Source organism: Oreochromis aureus, linkage group 11 (assembly GCF_013358895.1).
Source record: "Oreochromis aureus strain Israel breed Guangdong linkage group 11, ZZ_aureus, whole genome shotgun sequence".
NCBI classification, from domain to species: domain Eukaryota; kingdom Metazoa; phylum Chordata; class Actinopteri; order Cichliformes; family Cichlidae; genus Oreochromis; species Oreochromis aureus.
Genome location: NC_052952.1, coordinates 27,774,035 through 27,794,842, shown reverse-complemented (window position 1 = coordinate 27,794,842; position 20,808 = coordinate 27,774,035). Strand labels below are relative to the sequence as shown.

Genomic DNA, 20,808 nt, shown 5'->3' with positions numbered 1-20,808 from the left:
TGAATGCCAATTCGCATTCCGGAAGACTTGTTTTCCAGCAAAAGATCAAGGATGAAAAGGGTTGGCTGGTTGGGTGGGAACTTAGGAAGGGAGCATTGGCCATTAGCATTGTGGATGGATTACTAAACATCATACTAGCACAGGCCAATAACCCCTTGGATCAGATTCAGATAAAAATTCAAACAAAAAGGGTCAACTATATGCACAAATATGTGGAAAATGATCACTGTGCTGTTCTTTTTTTCATTTTGTATCTAATCAGTTTAGCACCAGATCTCAAATTAAATTCTCACATTCAGCAACATGAAATTTTGCAGCCAACTTGGAACACCTCTGGGCAATTACACAAACTGGACACTTCATTAGGTACACCTTACTTACTCCTGGGTTTGACCCTTTTTTTGCTTTCAAAACTGCCTCAGGTCTTCACACCACAGACACAACAAGGTGCTTGAAACACTCCTCAGACAATTTGGTCCACAGTGAAAAAATAACATCACACTGTTTATGCAAGGAAAGATGGATCAATACTTAAATGTAGTTTGTGCAAAAAGGTGACTATAGCACCCAGATGCTGTAGCAGAAATTGGGACTAATCAAACTAGGAAACGGTTCTCCGGTCTTCTAATGTCCACTTCTGTTGAGCATGTGCAAACTGTAGCCCCAGCTTCCTGTTCTCTGTTGACAGAAGTGGAACCTGGTCTGGTCTTACGCTTCTGTGGTGTATCTACATCAAGGTTCAATATGTTGTGTGTCCAGAGAGGCTCTTCTGTATACTTTAGCATTAATTGAGTTATTTGATTTACTGCTGCCATTGCAAAACTGGCCGTTCTCCTCTGACCTCTGGCATCAAAAAGCCATTTTCACCCAGAGAGCTGCCACTCATCGGATAGTTTCTCTTTTTGGACCATTCTCTGTAAACCTGAGAGGGGAATCTGATCTGCCAGCAAAATCCCAGTAGATCAGCAGTTTCTGAAATACAGAGATCAGCCTGTCTGGCACAAACAACCATATCATGTTCAAAGCCCCTTAAATCACCTTTCCTTCTTGTTCTGATGCTGAATTTCAGCAGATCATCTTGACCATGTCTGAATGCTCAAATTCACTGAGTTGCTGTGATGTGGCTGGCTGAATTAATAAGCATTTAAATAGGTGTAACTAACAGAGCGGCAGATGAGTATATTACCTTAATGAAATTTAGTTTCAGATATAAATGGAACATGAAAATAACATGTACACAATAATGAGTCAAATTTACCATACCATAAATTATTTATAAAGCACTTTAAAAACAACAGATGGCCGGCCAAATTGCAGCAGAAATATAAAAAGTACAATAAGAACAATAAATACAATAAATAAATAACAATTTGATTAAACAGGGTTTAAAAAGTCTGCTGATTTTGACCTACAATAAAATTTTAAAGAGCTGTTGCTGTTTTCCTATATATTTCAAATCAGAAATTTCTAAGTCTCGTATCTCCTCATCATACAGTCTTTATACTAATCTTTCACTACCAGCAATGTTGGGAAGGTTACCTTTAAAATGTTTTCCACTACAGATTACAGAATACTTGGCCCAAAATGTACGTATTAAATTCAGTTACTTAATGTGAACAACATATTCTGAATACTTTGGATTACTTGATATATTGTCATGCTTTTTGCAACTACATGAATGTACTATTGCTGTGTGATTTATTCTTATTACTGAAGGCTACTCACCACCGAGCTGACATTGTTAGCTGGCGTTAGTTCATAGACTGCAGACTGTAGAGTTGATGGATAGCATTAACAACGTGCTAGCTAAAAAAATAATCATGTGCAGTTTTGAAAGCAATACCAACTAGATTTTTAAATCTTAATATAACATGAGTAACAGCAGTGATCTCGTACAGAAAACTGTTTTTGTATCAGTAATATGTTTCCTTTCTGTCTGCTTTCAGAACTGCACATGATCATTTGCAGCTAGCAGGTTGTAATGCAGCCTTCAGTAATAGTAATAAATCACACAGCAATAGTACATCGAAGATACTGAAGTGGCACATAACCCAGGTAGCTACCACAACTAAAACAAGGTAGTTGCAGTAGGCTAATGTTAATTGTTTAAAAAGAAATTACTTCCAGATGTTTCTTTAGGTTGGATGGAGTCTTTTGACACCGAGAGCAGCTCGGTTGCTGACAAACAGAGTTTGCATTGCACGGTCAGATTTCCGGTCAGAGCCTCTTATTGTGTGTTTTGTTTGTCAATGCTTGGAATTACCAAAATTAGAGATGAGATAGAGAGGGGATAGTCTAACATATGAAACAGGAAAAGACCGCCGTGTAGTCCATTTATTTCAACAAAGTAACTGTATTCTAAATATCACTTTTTTAAGCAGTAACTGTAACAGTTGATACTTGAAGTCATTACTTAAGTAATACTTAAGGTTATATGTGATTCATTGTTGCATTAAATGTATACATATAAATGTAACTGTTAGACTGAGTAAGCGATGAAGCAAAGAACCAAGTGTTTCAATGTGCGCCTTAACATATTTTTTATTCAGTTTACAAATGCCTCCACTACCAATACAAAAGTACAGAGAATGTACCGAAGCTGTCAAGGCCAAACCTGACTAACTCTACAAGAAAAAAAATGTTATGCTCAGAAAGGCTTTTCATTTTCTCATCTTCTCTAAAAATAGTTTGTGGTAAGATAAGGTCCCTGGGGGAACTTGTATAAAAACCCACTCCTTACTCTTCCTTTTAATGTTCTCCATTATTCTAGCAAAGCTGATAAAGTATTGACTTTTGAGCTTGTAAACCATTATGACCTTTAGTTGTTTTTCTGCAGAACAATCATGGCAAGACAAAACAAAGCCACCAAAAATTTACCAGTGACTGTTTACTCCGGCTGAAGGCTGAAACGGATTATAAAATATGCAAAAGTGACACCAAATGAATACTAAGAATAACAGTTACTGATTAAACTTTAATTTGAGCTTTTTATTCATATAAAAAGTTTTGAAACTTGAGGATTGTCAGCAAGCTTTAGACAGCTATAAACTGATTCCTAACCATTCAAAATTTCTTGAAATATAATTTGTCAATAAATCATAACGAATAGCATTATGAATTTGAGTCTCTTTTTATTCGGTTGCATCCCAAGTGCTTTGGGTATTTTTTTTATAGAGCACTTTACTTCTCAAATGTAATATCTCTTTCTTCTCCGCCTTCTGAGCCTCCCCTAAAACATAAATCCACTCTAGACTAGCGTGCTCCGCAGTCCGCAACGATTCCACCGTCTCGCAGATTAAGGCAGAGTGATCCAAACAACTTGGCAACACTCTTCCTGACACTGCACTGATTTGCAAACTGATTACCATGTAAGAAGAAGAAAAAAAACACATCAGTGGATCTGTAGGGGTGTCATTTTTTTTTTAAAAAGGAAGCAAATGACACAGAAAGTGTAAAAGAGGCAGAAGATGGCAGAGCAGGGAGGAGGGAATAGAGTGAGGGAAGAGGAAAAAGGGGAAAAGGAAAGCTACAATAGTACTGATTGGGATGATCTATCTGACAAGATGGGAAGAAAATGGAGAGTCACAAAAGAAGATGGGTTACCTGCTTTTAGAAAAGAATAAGTGGGGATGGGAGGGGGGAGTGATGATGATAAATTTGCAACTCCGTGCAAAAAGTTAAAAAAAAATTATGATGTATTTCAGTAAGCTTTGAAAGTACCTATAGTGTAGCTACTTTAAAATAAGACAAGGTCAAAAATAAAAACAGCATGCACAACAGACATGCAACACTTTGCCAGAAATAAATGTCATGGAAAAGATGGTGGTGCCATGTGGCTGTGGGGAGTCCTAATGTCTGCTTTTGTGCATTTGTGTGCAAAGCCATAAGCTTGCAGCCAACCTCCCAACATGGAGACGGGCCACAGTCCAGAGAGCTTAGGTAATTTGACAGATCGTGCCACTCAGGCTGGTGATGCTTGCAGCTCTCCCTTGCTATGGATTGTTTCCCCAAGCTTGTTTGGCCAGGCTGGCATGCCGACATAAGATGAATAGCGGCTCCTTCGCCCGGCCTGTCTGTCTCTGATCTGTCCTCGCTGCTCCAAGGTCAGCCAGCCGCAGAGTTGTGGAGAATAGGAATGTGGAACTGGGTGGGCTGTTTGGCTGGCAGGCTGAGTGGAGAGAGAGGGATGGGGGCAGAAGCACAGGCAGAGGTGAGAGGAAGGTAGGTGTGTGTGTGTATTAGAGGGAGAAGATAGATTTCAGGGATTCTACAAGGAAGGTACATGACTTGAGTGCGAGCAGGTCTGCAAGTGCCCTGTCTTTGTCCTGTGTGTGCTCTTCTATTTTTGTGTGTGCAAAGAAAGAAAAGCGGTGAGAAATACATCAAACACCATCAGCATGCTGCTGTGATGGAGCCTGCATTCAGTTTGCTTGGCCACCTGCAGTTAAGTGCATTGGTCTCGCTTTGGTTTCCGCAGCCTCTTGGAATGGAAATCACGACAACTTCTTCTGTTTACCCAACGCTGCTGTTAGATGAGAAATCATCAGCCCTAATAGATAATCTGCAGGAAGAGATACGGGCTGTATTTCAGTCAGAAACACTTACCTACAAAAAAACTGAAATGGTTATGTAATTTTGTTGTTGGAAACCAGCTCAAGGTTTCAAGGATGCTCTTGATGAATATGAGCAAAAAAGATTAATCAAGAAGAGAGCTGATCAGCTAATAAAAACATTCACTAACATATTATCAAACAAACAAAATGCAATTTATGAAATGTTTTTCAGAGGTTGAGTGTTATGTTAGGTGACTAAAACTGATTAAAGGATTAAAGGAAAGCTAACCCAGCACATGCTGGTCTTGGATATTATCTGGATCTTGAAAGTACGTGATGCATGTCTAATCACCAAAGTGACCTCTTTTTTTTATCTGGCCCTCACTGAAGCAAGGAAAAGAAAAAAATGCAGGGTTGTGATGGATTGGATGTAAAGAAAAGCTTGAAATTTGGGAGACATGTAACTTATAGGTGTTTGAACACAGGCCTCTTCTGAGCCATAAAACATGTATCATTTTCAAACCAGAGGCTCAAATAAACCAGAACACAATGCAGTGCTGTGGTATGGAGGTCATTTTTGGATGTGTGATTTGTTTTCCTGTGCTACCTGAGATCAAATTCTTTTTTTTCCCAGATTGTGACAAATTTGCTTTTGGCTATTGTTGTTACTCTTTACACCCACTTGTTAAAGATGTGGGTTTTATGTACAGTGTGTATCTCTGGCTCTAGTACCTTTCTGTTTGCATACCTGAGGGGTGTGTGTATGTGTGTGAGTGCATGTGTGTACATGTGTGTCTGAGTGAGTATGTGAGCCTCATGAGTGTGCTGTATAAATGTCACTAGATCATCTCTTTGTGGATGCGGCTGAGTAAGTATAGCTCAGAAAAATCAATTTTGTGGCCCATAGGGGAAACATAAAACCACATTTTTTCATCATTTCAAGGCATGTTAGATAAGCTTTAGTCTTAAAGTGTGGCCCCTAAATCATGTGGCCATTTTTTTTAGAATAACGCTGTTGATATAAAAATCAAAATCCATGTACACTGCATTTTTTAGATTTTGAGCAGGTGACTGCTAAGTTAATTTAGGAAATTTAACAGATGGTGCCACTCTCGCTCCTCCCAGCTACTTTAATCAACTTTCCTTTTACATGTCATATGATTTGTGTTGGGATGCTGTATTTATAGCAAACAATCTCTTACTTGGGGACATGTGTTTTGAGTGGCCTCTTGAGCTTTCCAACTTCCAGTAATGATGTTTTTCCGATGTGCAGTCCAACATAGAGCCTCCTTATTTCATCAGCCCACACTTCACCCCTGTGCCTTTCACTTTTGCTCTTAACTTATTTCCCTCTCCTCTCTCTTCCACCATGCCCGCACCCCCTTGTTCAATCTCTGCACTGTCAGTTTGTGGCTCTCGCCTCTCCTTCAGTCATTGATCATGGTGGCAATAGTGTAGTGTTTGCTGGTCTGGAAATGTGTGGCTCAGCAGGGAAGGAAAGGAGATCAAACACTTTAATTACAGCAGACTTGTAGGTGGTGCCAGCTACAGGCAGCAGTCATGTAACAAGGACAGGTAGAAGAGAAACGCCTGGGAAAACACGGCAGCATGAGAGCAAATACCTCCTTAATCCAGATGCACTCACTCTCACGCTTGCACACATACATTGACAAACATCATAAATACCTTGCCATTCTTGTGCTCATATATCGTGCTGACATTGATGTGCCCTGAATATGTATCAAATATGAATGCTAGTGAAAGCTCTGCTGAACATATTTATAGGAGAGGGGATCAGTCACTCATGTGTGCAAACACCGCAAGTGCATTAGCATACATCAAGAGTCAAAAACCAGCATGTGCATAGCGTACAATACATAAACATTCATGCAGTTCATCCATAGCTCACCTACTAATCAAACTAACAAGCTTCATTAGCCAGTCTTCCACTAAAGATTCATCATCCTGTAAGACCTAAAAACCTATTGTCATCCAGCTTTTATCGCGCCGCTGATTCATTTGTACGACCTGCGTCGATTCTGCAGAGAACTACATAGAAAGGAGAGAAAGTCTGACACACACTGGCACTGTGATTGATGTCCTGTCTCGCTCATCCCAATGCTGATTCAGAGCTCCAGGCACTGTGGGAACCAACTCTCTACTTGACTGGTTTTTATTCCTACCAGGTAGTGCTTCGCTGTCACTCAGGACCCAGTCATGACTGCACACGGTGTCAACCAGCTGATCGGGCGGGTTGAGACACCAGGACCTGTCAGTAATACAGTGCTTTGAAGACAGGCTCAAATGGTTGAATGAGGTCAAGAGATCGGGCTATGCGACCTAAAGGTTAAGAAATCAATATGGAATTGTAATCAGCTTTGGCAACGTGGTAACAGAGTGGAAGAGAGGAATAAGTGAGAGACTGATGAAATATAACAGATAGGATCAAGGAATAGGTAAATCATGAAAAGTCAATGGAGAAAGAGCGAGATAAAGAATGGGCACTCTAATTAAGATAGCTACACAAAGCCTTTTGCTGTTAGGATTAGGTTATAATTGTTTGGGCTGCTTTGTGGGTGTCTGCCTTAGAAAGCAAATTAACTCAATACTGATTTTAGTTCAGCCTGAGCAAAGTGTTTTCATTTTTCCTCGTGAAAAAAAGAAGTGCAATAAAACAAGTTGGCACAATGTAATCAAGGAGCCCAATCCTGCGTTATTGTTTGCGAACATAATTGATATTTTAATTCAGATTCTCCACATATGTATTGCCCCAGACAAAGACATTGAGGACAAATTTAGAAAGATATGTGAAATAATACATGACAACTGACGGTTGTATTAATTTTGGTGTTTCATCATTTCACATTCTGCAATATTACTTTTTATCTGCTTAAATGTAGTATTTCAACCATTCCCACAGAGACTGCCGAACACATATCAGCTTTATGGTTGTTTGGTCTGGCTTGCACCACAGAAATTGATTTTTTTTTTTCATAAAGAAGCGAGGTCTTTGATATGGAGGATCAATTTTTCAGAAGTGTTTTTCTTTGATAAACAAGGGCCTTTTCCTCACCGGCTGAACACAGGCGCAGGTTTGGACCTAACCCAGCGCAGGCTGGAACGAGAGCAGTCAAAGAAATTATGGAGAAAATAGAGAGAGTGAGACAGAAAGGTGGAGGAAGGGGGGTCTTGGAGGGGAACAGCTGAAGATGGAGGCAGCAGCGATGAAGAGTAGAGAATAAATATTTATTTCCTGTAATGTTTTTGCATGACAGATTCTATATTATATTTCAATGTGGTGCTGCACCTCAACCATGAGAAATGTGCTGGCAATGAATTGCACACGCCAATAAAGCACATTGGGGGATTTGGAAAGAAAGAGGAAGGGTAAACAGATAGTAGAGCTGTGCAAGAGGGAGAAAGCTGTAAAAGATAAGTGAGAGAGGAAGCGAAGGAATAGGAAAGAAAGAAGAAAATAACTGATATGAAAGGAGGAGCCGAGGGAGGAGATACAAACAAAGCGCCGACATCAGAAATTGACATCACGGGCACGGCAAATGGGACAATGTACATCAAGCAGATCACGATAGTGTACACAGGGAAAGATGGCAAAAGAATGAAAGAGAGATTTGTGGCCTGCGGAGTGAAGGGCATGAAATGAATAGATCCAGGGGCCCACTGGAGTGTGCCCTGGAGGATATGTGCGGTTGGGTCATGGAGAGGAGTGGGCTGTGGGAGCAGGGATGGTTTTGGGCTCTATAGAGCCAGCTAAAAGAAAGAAGAAGGAACAGACAAGGCCCATTAACTCAGGAATAGTGAGATCACCCAGGGAGGGGTGGCAATTTACATCTGCACTGACATGGGAGAGGAATGAGGATGTTTTAAATGGGAATCTGTAAAATCTTCTGTTTTCTGTATTTATGCTGTATCGCTTTTGGTGAGCTGCACAGTTTTGCACCATACTTACACCAACTTTAAGACACAATCTAGAGCTTCTTCTTAATATATGTAATTATAACAATATTTACTTTATACTTTGAGCCATGCTTAACAACTAAACTACAGAAATATATATAAAGAAAGAGAGGGCAGAAAGATTCTTAACAGTATCTCATCATGTGAAACTAAGGATTGTTGGAATATTTTGCCATTGTTGGGGATTGTGTTCATTCATTTATGGTTTAATGACATTATTTAGCATCTTAAAGTTTGTCTGCTGGTGAAGAAAACATATGGAGAACCGGAAATAAATGTGTGGAAACTACATGTGCAAATTTCGGGAAGAGCGAAGGGGTGGTCAAGGGCAGCAGTATGCAAATACTCATATAGAACTGTAGTGGCCATGATTTTCACACCAGCAAATTTTAACAGCATAGCCAAACCTGTACAGTTTAACAAACTTATGTGCTTTACCAACAATTAAAAGAAATTATCATATACAATCTTTAAAAGCTGCATTACAGTAAACACATAAAACCAACCATGTGGTAGGTACTTCAAAAACTGAGAGAAACACAGGGTTGCGTAAAAGAGTGGAGGAAAATGTACACTGCTGGATTTATCCTCTGGAAAAATTGCCATCTGAAAGAGTGCAAGGTGGTCTCGGGGGAGAGTATAGCAAGGCAGTATCGAATGGTAGTCTGTAGGATGACTTTGGAAATCAAGAAGGAAGAGGGTGAAGGCAGAGGCAAGGATTCAGTGGTAAAAGTTGAAGAAGAACGTTGTGCTGAATTCAGAGAAGAGTTGAGAAAGACTGTGTGGTAGGGAAGAGTTACCAGACGACTGCGAAGGTACAGCTGTACTGCTGAGGGTCACTGCCAAGAAGGCGTTTGGTGCCTTTGGAAAAAGACAAGTGGTGGTGAAATGAGGAAATACAGGAAAGTATTCAAAGGAAGAGATTAACAAAGAAAAATGAGATAGTCAGGGAAATGACGAAAGTAGACAGGAGTGCTAGAAGGCTAGGTGTACAGCAAAGAAAGAGGTGGCAAAGGAAAAGGCTTGCAGTGAAGGAAGGAGAAAAGCCTGACCTCTTCTGTACATGCTGAATTTAAGCCAAACTGACAAAATTGGTTCATCACTCCATAAGACCTCGTGCCGCTGAACTTCAGTCCAGTTTTTTATAATATGACGTAGCTCGATCTTTTCCATTTTTCCATGCTTAAGAATAGCATCGACTTCACAAACTATAAAGAAGTGAGAGGCGGCTCGATACTTGTACCAGCAGTGTATGTTCCAGCATTGTTTGTTTGTTTTTGTTTGTTTTAATAAATCATCTGAATGGTCTCAGCTTGGCTACTCCTGTAAACCATACAAAGCAACAGTTTAATTTGTTATTTTGCTTTGTTTTTTGTTCAATAGATGGATTGGTGCTGTGGCTGCAGTGATGCGGATGCTATACCCGACCTTTGTGATGAAAAGAGAGCCGAGTGTAATAGCAAAGCTCTCGATTTACCAGTCACAGTCTCAAGTGGCCTCTCCCTTAGAAATAGGATGACGAGCTCAGAGTAGAGCCGCTACTCCTCCACATCGAAAGGAGCCAGTGGAGGTGATTCGGGCATCTGACAAGGATGCCTCTTGGGTGAGTTGTTCTGGGCATGTCCCACCGGGAGGAAGCCCCGGGGCAGACCCAGGACACGCTAGAGAGATTATATCTCTCTGCTGGCCTGGGAACGCCTTGGTGTTCCCACAGACAAATGGAGAAGGCAGTGGGGGAGAGGGAGGTCTGGTTTTCTCTTCTTAGACTGCTGCACCCATGACTCAACACCGGATAAGCAAAGGAAAATGGATGGTTGGGTGGATGGATGCTTTTTTTGTTGATTTCTGTTTAAATATCTGTAAATCAGTTTGTATTAAAATCATAACGAATCTTATATTTTCAATACAAAAAAACAGACATTTAGATACACAGTGTGTGTGTTTTTACATGGACATCTTATATTTTATCTGTCTGTATTTTACGTATAGCTGGGACCTTACACCAGATTGTGTTCACTCATCACCAATCAATAGAACATAACATTTGTGTGCAGTTATCAGTTGGTAACAGGTTCTCTAGTGTGTGAGATAAATTGTGAGTAATAACACATACATTTGTATTTTTACTTAATTATATTAACATCATATTGCCAGACTTTAGCGATTTAAGACTTTGGCTGGTTCCAAGCTTCAGACTTTTAATGCAGACAGAAAATATGTGGATGGTACACCACAAGGAGCACATGTTTCAAACTGAGTTACAAATGTGATAATGAATGAATAATAAGAAATAATGAAATATATAACAAAGACAGACTGGAATAGGGGAAAAATCCAATTCACAAAAGATTAATTTAACTGGGGTGTATCAAGTGGTTTGTAATAATTGCAGTGCTCGATTTTAGTTTAATCCACAGGGAATCTGTCACGTCTACTCTTTCAATATTCCTTGTGCCAGGAAAAGTGGTGGCAAATGGTGGTGAAATCAATGAAGGCATTTGTGTTTTGCTGAATCAGACAGATGTGAACCTGCAGAAACCTGCATTCAGACTTACAGTTAAAGAGAAAGAGTTATAACTGTGGCGTCATTGCCAACATACAATAACTACTGTTTTAGATTCCTTTTAGCCACTTCTACTTACTGTTTAAGTTTGCTGTTCTATATTGTTAAGTCACTTCTGACTCAACAACTCCATGTTTAACTGTGGGCAGCCACATTCATGCACACACAATCTGATTGTAGGCTTCCTGCCCAGTGTGAAATGATGGCAAGCCAAATTATTTGAGTGGCTAGTGAACACATCCGAACACCCAGGAAGCCAGAGGGAGGCAGCTGTTTTACGGAGGAGTTGGCTGACTAACGTGTGGCAAAAGTGCCAGTGAATATTGGACTTCATTCAACAGGTGGTGAGAATGAGACATCCAACTGAATGCTTATGTTGCTCTGTTTCTTCTGTATGTGTAAGCAATGCTTGCTAAATGTTTTCTAACACATTAACACTTTGATAATGAACTCTTTATGAGGAATGTTGCTCTGTGCTTGATTTAGAGTCTGATTTCTGTGTACTACCCATCAAACTAATTCGCACACCATTAATTTTGCCATCCAAGTTGAAGGTATCTAACAAAATGCACTGATTAGAACGTAATAGTAATAGCAAGGACAAACTCAGTCCAAAGCCTTTGCAGTTTGTTCACATTGCAGCCTTGCACTATATATGCACATGAGTTTGCCCATGCACTTTAATGCCGTACAACACTGAGAGGAAGCACTGATGTGTGACAGACTTGCCTGATGGCTGGCAATGTGCTTTGCAGGCCATATCAATGGAAGTGTCTTCCTTGCTTCCCCTAAATGCACTCAGACAGTGACAAAGACAGAGGCTGCAGTCTGAATCACTGAAATGGACAGCCTTAGGACGCTGAGTGAAAGTCAGACAGTTTAGTGGAAAGTAGTTAGAGACTGAAGCCCAGTCTCCCGGATCCTGGTGAAACAGGTGAGTGTTGCAGTGATGCAGAGGCTGACATATGCCAAGGTGGAAGGATAAGACCTCCTGGCTTCAATGTCATCTGTCACCATTGGAAAATATGTGCCCATGTGGTCAAAAGAAAGGAAAATTATAGAGAAAGAAAAGGGAAGAAAACCTAGGGAAGACGGAAATGCAGCTCTGTATTCAGAAAGATAGGCTGGTATATTTCATAATCCAGAACTGACAATCTAAACTATCAGTAGTACTCAACATAAAAGTGAAAACTTACTTAAAAATCCAGCTTGACATTTAAAACTGGCTTTATAGCTGTGGATGTTGGATCTATTTATCAGAAAAACTAAAGAGACTCCATGTTAGTTAATTTCAAAGTGGCTGTAGCTCAGGCGGTAGAGCAGGTCATCTACTGATCGGAAGGTTGGTGGTTCGATTCCTGGCTTCCCCTAGTCTGCATGCCAGATATCCTTGGGCAAGATATTAACCCCAAATTGCTCTCCGATGCATCCATTGGAGTATGAATGTGTGTGAATGTTACTTAGAAAGCACCTAGAACGGTGTGAATGGGTGAATGCACAAGTTGTGTAAAGTGCTTTGAGTGCTCAGAAGAGTAGAAAAGCGCTATATAAGAACCAGTCCATTTACCAAAGTCTTAAAAGGTCTCAACCACTGTGCAGTGTCAAGGTGCATTATTGTGAGGTCAAGCTGGCACTTAATTGATATATATATTTGATAGAAATGCTGCCTATTCCTTCCCTACCAAGATTAAAGAGAAGCCATGCATTAAAGAAGCTTGATTCATTAGACATTTGTACTAACAAAGACACGGATATATTACCAGACTGCAGTTATATTCGATATACCCAATTCTCTATGTCCCTTCGACTTTGCTGTTTTGGTACACTCTCACTGCTGTGATATAAATTTCAGATGGTGCACTCAACTGTAGTTAAAAAGCTCTAAAAACAACTGGCCCTTATCTGCCCACTATCAAATGTCCAGCAAACACGATTAGGAACTGGCAGGTGAATATAGCGGTGCATTCAGCAGCTAAGTGGCTAGGTATTTCCCTCGGCACCTGGTGGCAACCAAAACCGGAACTAAATGAGAACTATTACTTCATGCTCACGAGACCTCTGTATCAAATTATAAATATTGTTGTGTTCAAAGGTTGTTCTCCTGTCCCCAAATGTCCCCAGAATCAGTTCAATAAGGACAGATCATTCGAAAGAATTGAACATGATTTATAGAAGAACAGAGTTTGAGTAAAAAGTTGTTTGGTGATTACACCAAGTTACACAGCAGAGTGGAGTCCAAAGTGGTAGAAGTAGGTCAGGACCCCCCGGAATCTCGACACTGGTTGTAGCGGAAGAAATGAGGCAGGTGGAGACTTGGATGAGGATCTCTAACTGGCCAGAATGAGCTGGAGGTGGGAAGGATGCAGGTTGCACGAATGAGACCTGACAGGGGGAATGACAAAAGAGCACTGCCTCTGAGGTGTGGAAAATGCAATTAGAAAGACAGTAACGATAGCTGGTAACTTGGTGGGAATTGCATTACCAAGCTTAGAAAACATTTATAGGGACCAGGCAAATAACATTGTGAGTGATTTGAGACACCCATTTGCCTCCTCCTTTGAATTTCTACCATCTGCACGTGCTATTGCTCACCCATTGTTCACCAAAAGCAGGTCCAAACGGTCTTTTATTCCTCAAGCCATCAAACTTCTGAACACGAGCAACACATAGGCTGCCAAGCTGGCCAAAATCTTCCTTAAAATACAAGGAGAGTGAAAGCCTCTGTACATCGTGTGCTTTATGTTTTTTGTTGATTCAATTTTTTTTCTTTTCTTTTTTTCCTGTCCGGTCCATGTAGCAATCAGAATTCTTACCTGAAGGCCAAAAATGCCCAACAGATTAACTTTTCCAAGTGGACCATTATAGCATTTGCTATAATGGTCCACTTGAGAGTTATTAGACCTTTATTAGGAGTTTTGTTTTTACAGTTACAATGGACAAGACTGGGAGATGGAAAAGAAAAAGAATAATGAAAGAGAAGTTGGAGAGAAAGTTAACAGAAGGGGAGGGAGAGGGAAAATGGAGAAGAAGATGGATAGAGAGAGAGGTGTCAAGAAAAAAAACACTGAATCTGCATCAATACCTGCTGAAAAACAAAACAAAAAAACAACACAGCTGACAAATCACAGCAACAACCAACATATGCATAAATAACAGTAAATAATAAATATGTTACTGAACAGCATACTTGTTTTACTTGTTTACTGAGTAAATGAGCCTCAATGATTTGGTTTGGAACAGATGAGGTTCCTCTTGCTAACCACCTTGGCCAGCATGTGTAATGTAGAGGAGACAGCAGCTCTGACCATGTCTGGTCTAATAAAACAGGGAAGTTGTGCAGGTGCAGGCTCACCAGCACTTTCAGGTTAGCATCTATAAGAATGTCTGAATCTAGCAGATGTTGACAGTAAACCATGTCACCTACTGCTCAAGCCCTTTTAATTTATTTTCAGTTTTTGCTATTTTTATATTTTAATACACTTAAAAAATCAATTTGTAGATCTGTGTTTCTGAGCTCATGAGCAACATTTTTTTCAGGACAGCCACTATAAACGTATGATTTATAGGATATGATGCTGGACATTAAACAGAATATAAAACACTTAAAATGAGATCAATCTTAAACATATACTGAAGCAGTAATGCTAATCCATTTAACACCGATTTAAGTCTTCAGCCAGGATGGAGTGCAGAAAGGTGAAGACGTCCTGGTGGGGTACTGACAGGCAGCACAACGGGGGTCGTTTCTGCTTGCCTTTGTGTAAAAGTCACTGCACGCCACTGACATGGTGTATACAAATGTGTAATGATTTCTGCTGTAATCAAATTTCTTGAGGGAGACCAATAAATTGATCTATCTACCATTAGAAACACATGAAACGGAGACTGACTGGTTCACAGAACCCGGGCCAGAAAACAATTGGGCCAGAGTGATGACGACAGAATTACGTTGTTATTATTATTGTAGATAAGGGTAAAGAGTTAGACTTCTGCTAATTAGATCAAAATGTATTTCAACATTTGGTAGATTAAAAGTATTCCACAGATTACAGAACAAACTTAGCTTAAACTTTACAGATGCAATAATAACTTTTTTGTGTGTTTTTCCATCCTCTGGTGCCCAGATATTTGCCTATGCAACGTTCTTCAGTGGCTTACAAAAGTAATTTTCACTAAATCTAAAATATTCTGTCATCAGCAAAGACTTCCCTTGCAGAGCCCGAAATAAAGCCGGATGAGAAAAAGAAAAAGTTCATTCAGCAGAGCCAAACTTTAAGAAATCACACACACTCGAGCACATAGGCACTATACTTTATCATTCAAGTAATGCAAGCAATTTCTCATTTTATTTGTACTCCCCCGCCCTTTTTGATGACAAGCTGCAAAGCCAGGCCCTTACATGACACACTTTCTTTTTGAGCCTATAACACCTTATAACCCCTCTTGAGTTCCAATTTATTATCAGGCAGCCGAATGAATAGTAGTTGAGGGACTTACAACCTATGATGTTCCCTTTCTTCCTTTTGTAGTCAAGGTAAAAAGGACACAGCTCAGCAATAAAGCCGTAAAGCTAATCACAGCTCAATGTGTGCCCAGCATGCATTTAATACTTTAATACATTTACTGCGCAATCTACATTGTGCCTCTACCCATCCACGCACTTTTATAGGTGGACTTAATAATTAAAACCAATTTGAGGACGTTGTTCTTTAGTATAACACAATTTAATTTATTTACTAGAATTTCCAATTAACTTCACCCACATCAAAACAAAATGTTTAATCATTTGTGAATTAAATAACATGTTTGGTCTTCTTTTCTTTTATATCACAACATGTATCTGTTTGGAGAGTTTGGTCTGTCAAAAATGCTACTTAATCCGCCTCCCTCTCGATTTAGTAAAGACCTCGCTTCACCTCCATCACTGCACTGTGAAACATTTTGTTCTGAATACAGAGCCTTCTGCTTCTGCCCAATGTCTGCCTATTTTTCTTTTTTCATTTACTTCTTTTCTTCTCCTTTGCCGCAGGGCACAGCATGTCATTGTGCATAGCCAGTATTGCTGACAGAGTGTGACGTTTAGGTGAGAATGCACAATGGCCTTGCAGGTCACTTTTATTCATTATCAAACTTAGATCACAGTGAAATATTCAGCACAGCTCTTAATACGCGTCACCTGCATTGTCACTGTCGAGCTTGAGTCAAATCTCCCGAGTGTAATATCTGCCAATAGCCAGATGAGCTGATCACTTATTCTGAAATTACTTTCCACCTTCCCCAGAGCTCTCCTGTTGTGCTTTGAAATTATCTCTCTGGGTTCTAATATGCTGCTTTCAGAGGTAATCTAACAACATTACAATGTTAAATTGCTTTTGCTTAAGACTTGTGGAAGTGGTCACTATAATAAATCATTTTCTTTATGCAATGAAGTCAAATGGATGCTTTTGTTGTTAGCGCAGTTCCTTTACAATCACTGCTGAGAAGGTGCAGGTGTTTGCTTTGACTTATTTATTCCGTATGAATATATGAAATGTAATCACTCAAAATAAATATTCTGTTTGTTGACAACCAGCACGTCTCCTACATTAATATTCTCGAACGTGACCGAATTTGGATCCAAATCGTCAGCAATTTGATCGGTGCAAAAATTCAGTGGGTGTGGCTTTCGCCGTGCTGGGTTAGGTGGCAGTTTTGGTGGTGTAGCTAAATTCTATTAATTATTTTGCTCATCACATGGATTACATTGTAGCAAGCGAAATATCATTAAATTGATGCAAGAGTGCATCTAAAAAAAAGTACATTTATATTTGAGTGTTTTCATTTACAGAATTTGATCCATTCAGTTCATTAGGACTAGAAGTCTCCTGACTCTCTCCTATTCATGTGTGTGCAGGAGGCTTGGTTACAAATGAAGGATACTAATGCGTATGCTCTACAGGCCTTAAAATGAAGAGTCCAGCATCTGGTATTCATTTCTGCATAATACATTAATAATGAGTCCTTGCAGGCAGCGAGGGTGATGGTGTTAGCTTTTGGTTAGACCAATCTATAATGTAGGTACTCCTTATATTATTCTGATTTGATCTGAATCACTAGTGTGTGAGCGTTGAGAATGACTCGGGAGGTTTTGAAATAACAAAAATGAATAGGCCTAATAATGTTATACATGAGATGATTAAGTTTAGATGTTATTAAATACAAACTGTAATTTAGGCTGATGATAAGCATTTGAGTTTATTTTAAATCCATGTGATTTGAAATTTTATTGTTTTTAAGAATCTATTCTGTACACATGTACTTTTGAATATAAGAATATGAAGGATGGATGTGACCACCGTGACATTTGTGATCTTTAAAACTTTTGACCATATTTAAATGAGAGGGTGGAGTGCTAAGTTATCAGCTATTACTATCAAGTCTGGTTAGCAAGCTGCAGCTATAAAGTGTATTATGGGTACAACGCAGACTATTAAAATTTCATTTTCACACACCAAAACATGACCACAGACTTCTTTGTGAGAGTATACTTCACAGCAAGTTGCATTACTTCCATTAAAAAGCCATCAGCACCACAAACACAGTGGAGAGGTCCAGCTCAATTACTTAAATTAGAGGACTTAGAGCTCAGCAGACAGCTGTTGGCTACATTTACTCGTGTCAGCACACTTGACATTTCAACACACCTAACTATAAACCTTGAAAAATTCCAAATATAGGGATTACAGAAAAAAAATGAACTCACCCACTGTACATTTGTTGTGAAGGGCCAAACCAGCTATAGATGTCTGCCTCAAGTAAACATGTTAAGTTCTTCCCTGGAGTTGGACTTTTTAGGGGCAGCGTCAAATCATCATTTCATGTTGAAATGCTGCTTTTGGCACTTCTGCACTGGCTTCATATTCATTCATCCATCCATCCATTACTGTCTGCGACTGGTCTATCTGTGTTTTGATCCTCTGTGTTGGAAGTGCAGAAGCTCTCCGCCCCTTTAGGGTGGAATTGGAGCCTTTTCCACTCCCTGGCTGCACCACCTGTGCCTCATCAGTCTAATCAGCTGCAGTGCAAAGGGACCAGCTCAGCCACTCAGACCTTGTCAGATTATCACTTAACTCAGTGTGCTAAACAGGCCAGTCTCTTTGCTGATCCTTTTGTAAAAATTTCCTTTGAGAACAAACAATGTGTTCATTATCTCTAGTGTCTGCCTCTGCTGGTGGTTTAGCCATCATACTCACCTTTCTCCACAGAACGTTGGTTATCTCTCTTTTCTTAACCAATCGGACACTCAACTCTTGGCTTCCTTCACTGAACGTCCTCCTCAAACTAACACCTGCCTGCTCACTCTCTGATGGCTCCTTCTTTCTCACCGATGACAATACTCCTCGCTGGCGATGCACTTTGCTCGGCGCAGTGGAAACCGTTATTGCGTGGCACAAGCAATCAACCCTTATCCCCTCTCCACCATAAGACCCGTGTTTGTGTGTTTGTGTTTGTGTGAACCACAAGGACCACACTGCTGTCCTTGTGTGGTTCTTGTGCTTGAGTCCATTAGCCTCCGGTTTAGCCGGTCATGACACCATCCATCCATCTTCTTCCGCTTATCTATGACCTACCCCAGCTGTCATAGAGCGAGAGATAAGGTAGACCCTGGACAGGTCGACAGTCTATTGCAGGGCTAACACAGGGAGATAGACAACCACTCATACTTATAGCCAACTAAATGCCTTCTTACTGTACCAGAGAGAAGCCACACAGACAAAAGGACAACATTGACCCCATATTGCTAATATGAGGAATTTGGAGATATAATAACTACATTTATTTAATTCAGTTTGATTTATTTTACAGTTGCATTAAGACACCTAAAAAGAGCCACATTTTGTGAACAGCCTTTGACCTCTGATAGGTGAGTATGTCTGATGAATGAATAATAAGCACACCATAAATGGTCAGATGTCTTTGTACTCATTTGTACTCATTTGTGTAACAATACCTAGAAGATATGTTCCTGCTTTATGACTTCTGTATTTTAAACCTATAATTACTTGATATCTTTTTTTCTTGTGTAGGAAGATGTTGCCTGTGATTCTATAGTTTATGGTTCAAGTCAGACCCTAACTTGTATCAGATCCCTTGTGACCTCATATTAATTTGAACTCCTTCCTAAAGTTACTTACAGCTAGTTAAAAATACTTATGATGAGAAAAGAAACTAAAATATTTATTCAGCTGACAGTTAGACTGTGTCACTGGACCCCATAGTCAAGCTAATTTTGCCACATGGATGTTAATGAGTTAAACATATTTTTCTCTGGCTGTAATTTATAAGGGTTCAAGACTGTGTGACTCACAAACCATTTGGAGCAAACTGAAGCCACGCTCTTAGTCAGAAATATGAGGGAGCTGAGTTCAGCGGGGAAATGCATCCTACTTGGATGGAAGACCAGCAGTGCATCTTGAAGCTAAGCTTTTGGAAGCAGCCACCCAGAAGTGGTGCCTGAAGCTAGAATTATACTGCTCCACTCTCAGAGTCAATCTTTGCTGTGGGGAAATTGGCACTTTTGGCCTCCTTAAGCAGGCTCAGCATCCAACACCTGCTGCAGTCTTGGGTTACAGGTGCATTTCTGTCCCTTTAGGGCACTACTTAGCAGCTCAGACCATCTTCCCAAGACAGGAATGATGCAAACTGATGTCAAACGTTATCTGAAAGACAACAGAATCCAAATCATGAGATTAGTGATTATCTGAAAATGCATTTGACATATACAAGTATGCAAGCTCTTGGGAGTATAATGAGCTATTTTGCATATAAAATACTTTTTGTCACCCACATTTTTCATTTAGTGTATCCTGGGAGTATATCCCCATTTGAATTTTGTGGTTTTTATCACAACGCAATCAGCAGAGCAATGTGCTTATGCAACTGCCTTTAAAAAAACATGTCTATCTGGAAAACCTTGAGAGAAATGTTTTTTCAAGGCAGTTTTTTCATTGCCTTCACAGTGAGAAACCTTTCACAGCAAGCTTTAAATGCTTGGGCCTGAACATGAGGGCCATCACTCCCTGACGCCTTCTGCCAAAGCCACTTTCTACCGATGAAGCTTGGCACATCTTCTTTTTTTTTAAAAGTCAGATCCTAAGCAGTGTTTTTAGAGTGTCAAGACCTCGTGTCACGTTGGTTCAAAGACAAAGGACCAGAGGAGTCCCGGAGAATCAGATTCTCCACTTTTATTCTGTCACTCACAAGACGGCGTCGCAAGCATTTCTGCTGTGGAAGGATTTTTTGAAGGCACTGGAGGGAAAAAAAGGGGACACAGAACGAGATCAGTGAACACTTCTCCACTTTCCCAGGGAGGACTTCTCCAAAGGTCACAGTGCCCATTCACACACCAATTTACATTGAGTAGCACTCTCCACAGTTCTTCTGCGCCAGGAGTTTTGCCCAGAAAGCCCATCATAAATCAGTCATGGACTGAATCCAGCATCAAGTAAAATCTAAAATCTCTTTTTCCATATAGGCAGTAGCTGCAAAGGAAGCTTTTTTTTCTTGAGATATTTCTTTGTGATGTTAGATATCATTTGGTTTTGCTTCCTCAAGTTTAGTTTGCAATTGATGTAGATCAAAGCACAGAACATTTCACAAAGAATCAGGCTGTGAATCCCAGCGGTCACTTGAAAGCACTGACAAAATCAGTAAATAAAGAGTGATGATAAATTCTCC

The 20,808-nt window shown here is 40.0% G+C and overlaps 1 long non-coding RNA gene across 1 annotated transcript; it reads right to left on the bottom strand.

The window, feature by feature from the left end:
• Positions 1–13,257: 13,257 nt before the first annotated feature.
• Positions 13,258–18,065, bottom strand: LOC120442854. Its single transcript, XR_005614986.1, has 3 exons — positions 17,834–18,065; positions 13,684–13,785; positions 13,258–13,473 (listed from the first exon to the last, which is right to left on the bottom strand). It is a non-coding gene; the product is annotated as an uncharacterized LOC120442854 (long non-coding RNA).
• Between the last annotated feature and the right edge of the window lie 2,743 nt (positions 18,066–20,808).